At 48.3% G+C, this 8,453-nt stretch overlaps 1 pseudogene; it reads left to right on the top strand.

Annotated features, from left to right (window-relative positions):
• The first annotated feature begins 1,779 nt into the window (after positions 1 to 1,779).
• Positions 1,780 to 5,880, top strand: LOC127186337 (cystatin-C-like; annotated as a pseudogene).
• The last annotated feature ends 2,573 nt before the right edge of the window (positions 5,881 to 8,453 follow it).

Raw genomic sequence — 8,453 nt, forward strand, 5'->3', positions numbered from 1 at the left:
CCCCTCTCTCACTAGGCCCCACATACAACATCCCCACAGCTGCTTAGAGTTACCCCTTCCCAGGGCTCCTTGTCTTTAAACAGGAAATCCCTACTGGACCTCATCATGTGAGGAGTGGTCACTCCCTCTGCATGGTCCTGTCTTCCTGGTCCAGGAGGAAATTGTTTAAATCTCAAAGGGACCTCTCAACTGTCTAGTGAGGCCCATCTCTTTCCTTTATTTTCTCACCTTCTACAAAGTGTTATAATCACCTGACCTGAATTATTGATCACCCCAGCACACAAACCTTAAAGCTTAAACCTTCTGTGATACTGTAGCCAACAGCATGAGTAGTTAAGATGGGGGAAGTGGGGCTAGACTGGGTGAACATCTGTCTGAAATGTTACAAATGCACACACACTCTAAAGAATTACAATACACATTAAAGAATATAAGCTATTTAATTAAGGATTGTTACATGTTGAAATTATATTTGATAGGTTATTAAAATATTCAATGTTTGGTTTTGTTGGTGGGTTTTGTTTTATTATTTATTTGCGTAAGGAAGAAGTTCTCACTGTATAAACCCAGGCAATATTTTGGAGTTGTTGTTGTTTTCTTTTTAAGTTTTTCAAGACAGAGTTTCTCTGTTTAACAGTCCTGGCTATCCTGGACTCACTTTTGTAGACCAGGCTGGCCTCAAACTCACAGCGATCTACCTGCCTCTGCCTCTGGAGTGCTGGGATTAAAGGGATGTGCCACCATGCCTAGCTCCCAGGCAATGTTTTTTAAGGCAGGATCTTACTGTGTAGCCCTGGATGTCCTGGAAATACAGACGTAGAACTAAGCTGGCCTTGAACTAACAGAGATCCACCTGCTTCTGCCTTCCAAGTGCTGGAATTAAAACCATGAGCCCCACACCAGCCTCACATGAGTGGTTTTTTAAACCTGTCTATTAGAAAGCATAAAAGACATTGGGTTCATGTTACAGCACTATAGTGGGCAGCCTGCTGCAATGTCTGTTCAGGGCTTTGCCACCTGTGCTGTCTCCAGTCCCTAGGGTGGCCTGGCCCCGGAAGACGCCTAGAGTGGTTCCTTTAAGGATAATGAGCAGTTGCACAGAATGCCACACTCTTCCTCATTCCCACACTCCCCTGAGGTCATTTTCCTTTGACAAGTGTGTTAGGACAGGGCCTACAGGAACCTGAAATAACAACCCTGCTCAGAATGTCCCCAGGTGGTAGTGACCCAGCACTCACAGAGCAAGGCTGATCTTTGAAGAGGCAGGAAATTAAAGACTGGTTGCCCTTTTCCTTTATGGAGAAACAGAGTTCAGATGTCACGGCATTTCAGGGTCCAAAGAGCAATGACTTCTCTGTAGAAACCATACTGCAAGAAACTGGGAACTTAAGAGTGAAAGGGGAAGCTGTGGAAGAGGGCCCTCTGGAGAAGAGGAACTGGGAAGAACCGAAAACTAAGAGTGAATAAGGAAGGGAGGGGCAGGAAGGGCACAGTGGGTTGGGGAGGGGGAGGGGTGGGGGAGTAGGAATTGGGGCAGCCCTTGAGGGAGAGGGATCTGACTCTGCAGGGAAGGAGACGGAAGAAGAGGGCGGGACTGTGCGGAGGAGGGGGCGGGAGTAGGGCGAAGGGGCGGGACGGAAGAAGAGCAAGTGGGTGACAGCCGGAAAAGGAGGAGCCGGGAGAGGAGGGCTGGTCCCCAGTCTCTCAACTGGGTAAAAGGCTTGCGGGGTAGCCAGCCTCTGTTCAGCCGCAACTCCTAGCTGTTGGAGCCCCATCCCTTCGTCGCCGCCAACCATGGCTAGCCCGCTGCGCGCCCCGCTGCTCCTGCTGGCTCTTCTGGCCTTGGCCACAGCCACGACCCCCAAACAGGTCTGCGTTTACTGGGAGGCATTCAGGATGCAGATGCCAAAGAGCAGGGCGTGAAGGAAGCGCTGAACTTCGCCATGACGGAGTACAACAAGGCCAGCAACGACGCGTACCACAGCCGCGCCTTACAGGTGGTGAAGGCACGCAAGCAGGTGCGTGTCCCCGCTGTCCCCCACCTCCCGCCCCCAAGCTCTCTGGCGGCGGCTCCCGGCCCAGGCGCCCCTGGCTAGGGAGTGGTTTGTGTCTCCTGGGATTTGGCCAGCTGCGCTTCGCCTGTGCATCTCACCGAAGCGGTCCTCCTTCCCTGTTTCTCAGCCATCCTCAATGTATTTCCAGGGCTGTTCCCTTTTGGTTTATTCTGGAACACTGAAGAATATGGCGGTGGATGGGAACCAACCCTCCTAGCTCAAATTTCCAAAAATCCACTGAGCAGAGGCACTAAAGATGTAGGTCAGAGCCCCCACCTCCACCCCGCCACGGCTGAGCTCATCAGCCACCAGCTGCCTGGGGTCAACTTCTAATCACCCAGGAGAAGGATAAACAGGCCTCACCGCTGCCCTCACTGAGTAAGCGCCCTTCTTTAAACTACTTACTTCTGAAATATGGGCAATTTCATCCCGCCCCTCCAGGAAAACACTTGGCCAGGTTTGCTCCGACCTCTTCGCTCTACTCAGACGCACATATACCTAGGTGTGTGCTGATGTGCATTTACTTTTGTGAATTCTTTCAGAGTAAACACCTCCTGAAAACAAGGACATTCTCTACAAACCTAAAATCCCATTTGGAAACTTGGGAATCCACAGATACTCGGTTCTTTCACTTTAAAGCCTCACTTCATTTGCTGGTCTCCAGTATGGACCTTCCATACTATTTCTGTCCAGTCTGGCAACCTGGTTTTCTCTGAGCAGTGCCTGCACTGCCTTGCTGCCCCCTTAGCAATGTGGACTGGTCCAGCCAGCAGTGGCGATCCGTCCATCACTTGGTGTGTGGCGGGGTGGTTCTCTTAGCTAAATGGCCCTGTGATGCTGCAGCTATCTTAGCTTGCTGCCCCCTTAGCAATGTGGACTGGTCCAGCCAGCAGTGGTGATCCGTCCATCACTTGGTGTGTGGCGGGGTGGTTCTCTTAGCTGCAGCTGTGATGCTGCAGCTATCTTAGCTTGTACATGTGCCTTTTGATTCTCCACAGTATCCTCAGGACACTTCTCAGAAGGGGCCCCCATTCTAAAGAGACACATGACTATGTAGTCTGCTGCTGGGGCAGCTGCCTCTGTTGGCTGTGATGTCAGCGCAGATCGACAGGCATGCCCTTTCTTGGGTCTTCTCAGAAGTTACCCTCCAGTTAGCTGTTCTGAGAAGCCTTGCTTCCCTCTACTTAGCATCCTGGAGTATGCGCTGGAGCAGCCACAGGAGTTGTCAGTGGCCCCCAAGACAGCACAGATCTTAGTTAATAGCCCTCCACCCACTGAGTAGATGGGAGCTACCTTACAGGTAGACTCTTGACCGAAGGAGCCAGCGTCAAGACCTGCTAGGCCCCAAGGCTGACCGAAAGGAGGACCAGATTTTAGACCACAAAGGCTTGTACACCAGTGTATAGAGCTCATTTCTGCCTTCTCTTGAAAATACAAGTGAAGTTAAATCCTGGTCCGTTTCTCCCGCCGCTGTGATCGACCTTTAGAAAAGCCATGCACATCCCAGCTGCTGTGGACCTGCATGGCCAGTGCGGCTTGCAGTCAAGGCACTAGCTGGAGCAAAGCATAGGGAGTTAAAGATTATTTGGTCTGTGGGTCTCGTTTAACTGGTGGGAAAAGTAGGACTCCACCCCGACCCCTGGCAAAATAAAGAGCTGTGTTCCTGGTCCTGCCTCTGACCCAATTCCCTTAGTCTGCTTTACGTTTCTGCCAAGTTGGTCTGGTGCCCCATACAGAAAGAGAAATAAGTTTCTATTCCTAAATTGCGAGTGGAAGACATATATAGGTGAATGGCACACTTGAGGAAACTCTGGGCAGTCTCATTGAAGGAGACATTTAAGGGCGATCTTCCCTCTGGTTTGAAATATCCCTGCGTGTGAAGCACCCCATGTCCTGTGTCCTCTAGTCACTGGAAGGAGGGAGTCTGGGTAAATAAAGGGGATGGGTTCTCTCTGGGCTGCACACTGTGCATGGGGAAGGTGTGGCACAGGGTCGCAGCGTGAGGAGCTATAGTCAGCAGGGTTAAGTTAATCCCACACTGCAGCCCAAACAGAGCCTTTACTTGTGCTGAGAGCAATCCTGGGTTGCTAGAACACCCTGGCTGTCACTGCCAGGTCACATCCTTTCCTTCTTGACTCCCATTTGTCGGTCCTGGCTCCAGCTTTTTGTGCCCTGTTCCTCTTAACTTAGCTACATATGACACCTTGTCAGCACTGCTCAGAATAAAAGATTGAACATCAGGGCCCGAGGCCGTTTGTGTGGAAGAGTTAGCTTATGTTCCCGGTGGGAAAGAGTTCTGGCCATTCATGAATGCAGGCACGAGTCCCAGGTAAACACGTTAGTTCTATGGTGTAAGGCAACTGTATAAGTGACTTGACCGGACTGTTGTCAGCGAATCCTGCTCTTTTCACTGCAGATTGTGGCTGGAGTAAAATACTTTTTGGATGTGGAGATAGGCCGAACCACATGTACCAAGGCCCAGGCAAACGTGGCTTTGGCTGACTGTCCTTTCCATGACCAGCCCCATCTGATGAGGGTATGTACCTGAGGGCAAACATACAGGCAATGGGAGGTTGATGAATATGACATTGTGTGGGGATAGATATGTTTGGAGCATCTGTGCACCCAAGTGGGGAAGTACATGTGTAGGGAGTGGTGAGTCGTGAATGGTGGATATTGGGGAGCTGTATGTTTGTTTGTGTGGGTTTTGTTGTTTTTGGTTGGTTGGTTGGTTGGTTTTTTTGAGACAGGGTTTCTCTGTGTAGCCTTGGCTGTCCTGGACTCCCTTTGTAGACCAGGCTGGCCTCAAACTCACAGTGACCCACCTGCCTCTGCCTCCCTGAGTGCTGGCGTGCAACATCACACCTGGTTCAGGCACATGTATGTTTATGCCAATGCAAACGTGTGCCGGTGTAAAGCTAGGGGAAGGATTTATGTGCATATGACTGATGTAATTGCTGAATGAATTTATCCTGGAAATTGGGGTACTTGGCGGGGGCAACTATGGACTAGAGGCAGCTGTAAGGATTCTTGCTGGGGAGAAAAGCTCCATTTCATCCTAGCTGGAGCTACCAGCCTGGACCACAGGAAACAGAACAGAGCCTATTTAATGCTTGATATCATCCAGTGCCTCTTCTGCTGTGAACCCGGGGCTCTGTGGGGATGGCTGTTGTCCAGGTGACACCATAGCTGTAGTGATGGCTACATTTCCCTTACTGCCTTTCCTTAAACCCTGCCACTTTTAGAAGTGTGTTACAGCCTTTCCTGATGCTCCTCTTAGTGCTGGTAGGTAGAGGGGCTCATGGGCCCGGACGGAGCCTTTCCATTGCTTTGACCTCTAGGGCTCCCACACCTCAGCAAGCTGTGCTGGGGCTGAAGAATATGGAATCATGGAGCCAGAAAAGGGGTCACTTGCCATCCAGTAATAGGGATGAACAGACCCTGTTGGGTATCCTGGGACTCAGAGGGGGAAAGCATTTCACGTTTAATACTCTGTGTACCTGCTCCACCATTTTAGGATAGGTACTGCCCCCCCCCAGCCCCCACCCCCACCCCATCCCCTCTCTCTCTCTAACCTATACATACCCTCATGCTGATTGTTCCTTTCTGTTCCCTTTTGCAGAAGATGCTCTGCTCCTTCCAAATCTACAGCGTGCCCTGGCAAGGCAAGCAATCCATGACAGAATCCAGCTGCAAAAATGCCTAAAGGCTGAGGCTAGTAAGGCGATGCAGATCTGCAGACCGCTGCTCCCTCATACTCCTTCCCTGTAGGGTTCTGTCCCTCAGAGGCTCCTCCAGCTCCTGAGGACAGCTCCAGTGTGTCCGCACTGGGAGACGGTGGCAGGTTCTGCCCATCCGGACAGCTGTCCTCTGGCTCTGTTCTTCTCCTTGCTGTACCTGCCATGCCTTGCTCATTAAAAAGTAAATAAATAAATAAAATAAAATCCCTTGGCTTCATCTGAGTTGTTTCTGTCTCAGGCTATGCAGCAAAGAAAAACAGAAAACAGGAGGTGAGGAATTATGCAGACGTACACGATAAGATGAGTCCTGCCGCTCCTTGAAACATACAGGACTCAGCAGGTAAAGAACAGAAAGAGACAGGGAACTTAGTGTTGGCTACAGTGGCCTGTGCCAGGAAAGTTCAGCCTCTGCCTTAGGAAAGGAGTCAGAGAGTCAGGCAGGTAGACGGTGCCATGGATGGGCCTGATCTCACCTACTTCTGCAGAGATGACCCGATTGAGGGAACTGCTGTCGCTCAGAGACTTGGAACATGGTGATTGCATCCACACTGCATGCAGTAGAAACTGTGTGTGTGTGTGTGTGTGTGTGTGTGTGTGTGTGTGTGTGTGTGTGTGTTTACTAAAGGATGAAGCCCAACCCATCTAGGACCTGCCTGCCTGGGCATGAGTACCCTAGCTCTATGATCTGAGCCAGCTGCTATACTTATCTCATTGTGTAAAGTAGGAACTACAGTAGCTCCTCCTAGGATTTATTAGAATTAAAATATTATCTATACATTTTATAGTATGGTGCAATGTAATATATGACCTTTATTATGAGTACATGTTAATCCATCCAAAATGTTCATCGAGTTTGTTTTATGAGTCAGGGTTTCTCTGTGTAGCCTTGGCTCTACTAGACTCATTTTTGTAGACCAGGCTGTCCTCAAACTCACAGTGATCCACCTGCCTCTGCCTCCAGACTGCTGGGATTAAAGGTGTGCGCCCCCATGCCAGGCTGATATATTTCTTTTTATTTTATGTGCCTTGGTATTTTGTCTGCATACATGTCTGAAGGTGCCACATACCCTGGAATTCGAGCTACAGACAGTTGTGAACTGCCATGAGGGTGCTGGGAATTGAAACTCAGTAATCTAGACAAGCAGCCAGTGATCATAACCACTGAGCCATCTCTCCAAAACCAGTTTTTAAATTTTTTTATACAATGTATTTTGGTCATATTCTTTCTCCCCCCACCCACCCCCAACTCCTCCCATATCTCTCCCAACCCCCAAAACTTGATCACTAATTTCATAGTCTTTCTCTCTTAAAAAAAAACAAAACATTAAAACAAACAAAAAACCTCAGCAATCCCAACACACATGCCATGCTTTCCTTCAAATGCCACTGAGTTCGCTTCCACATATTACTGCCAGTTTCCTCTAGCCTACCAGGCCCCTGACTTTGTTTTCTCACCAATTTCACTTTCACTCTGCGTTCTGCACAACCTTCTTCCCCTCTACCTCCTTTGGCAAGTTCACCGGTTCCTCAATATGGTAGAAAATTCCAGCATATTTCCACTCCCAGCTAGACACTCAGATCACAGAGCTCCCTAGAATAACATCTGCCCTTTTAAGAGTCCTCTGATCCTGAACTGTAGCATTCGTTTGTCTTTGGCCCAAAGCCAGTCCACTAAGGAACTGGCCACACTTCCTGGATACCAGCAGGTAGTGATGCTGAGAAGTGTGTTCCCATGGCCCTGTACTTCGAGGATGGTCACTCTAATCATGACATGCACCATCACCACACACCTCTAAAGAGGCCGCCTTACAGTCACCAAGGCCCCACCTTATAATGACAACCTGTGTCCTGAACAGATCCGCCCTTGTGTCTGGAGCGTTGACTTGGCTCAGCAGGAAGGTAGCTCATCTTCATCCTAGCTTAGCATATATCTCAGTGACTGTTCTGGGGTGGTGCCTAACCCAAGCTGTACTCTGAAAATTCTCCAGTGATCCATAACAACTCAATTAAATTCAAAAAGTAAAAAGGGAGCCTCTACACACACACACACATTCTGTTCATATATTTGATACACAATGCATATCCAGAATACATAAAGAGCTATTAAAAAACAATTTAACAAGAATAAATTAATAAAAAAAAAAAATGGAAAAAAGAAAAAAAAAAAAAAAAAAAAAAAAAAAAAAAAAAAAAAACAATTTAAAAACCACCTAAGCAAACTTAGATGTTGCCATTAGAAAATGAAGACAGTCTGATTCCCCTCCTAAGAGAGATTCGAGCATCCTCCCTCGGACCCTCCTTGTTATTCAGCTTCTTTTTGTCTGTGGATTGTGGCATGGTTATCCTGTACTTTATGGCTAATGTCCACTTAGAAGTGAGTCCATACTATCTGTGTTTTTCTGTGTCTGGGTTACCTCATTCAGGATGATCTTTCCTAGTTCCATCCACTTTCCTGCAAATTTCATGAAGTCCTTATTTTTAATAGATGAGTAGTGATCTATTGTGTAAATGTACCACATTTTCTTTATCCATTCTTTGGTTGACGGACATCTAGGTTGTTTCCAATTTTCAGTTATTATGAATAAAGCTGCTATGAACACAGTTGAGTAAGTGTCCTCGTCATGTGGTCGAGCTTCTATTGGATATATCTTTTGGATGG

The sequence above is a fragment of the Acomys russatus genome, unplaced genomic scaffold (assembly GCF_903995435.1).
Source record: "Acomys russatus unplaced genomic scaffold, mAcoRus1.1, whole genome shotgun sequence".
Taxonomy (NCBI): Eukaryota; Metazoa; Chordata; class Mammalia; order Rodentia; family Muridae; genus Acomys; species Acomys russatus.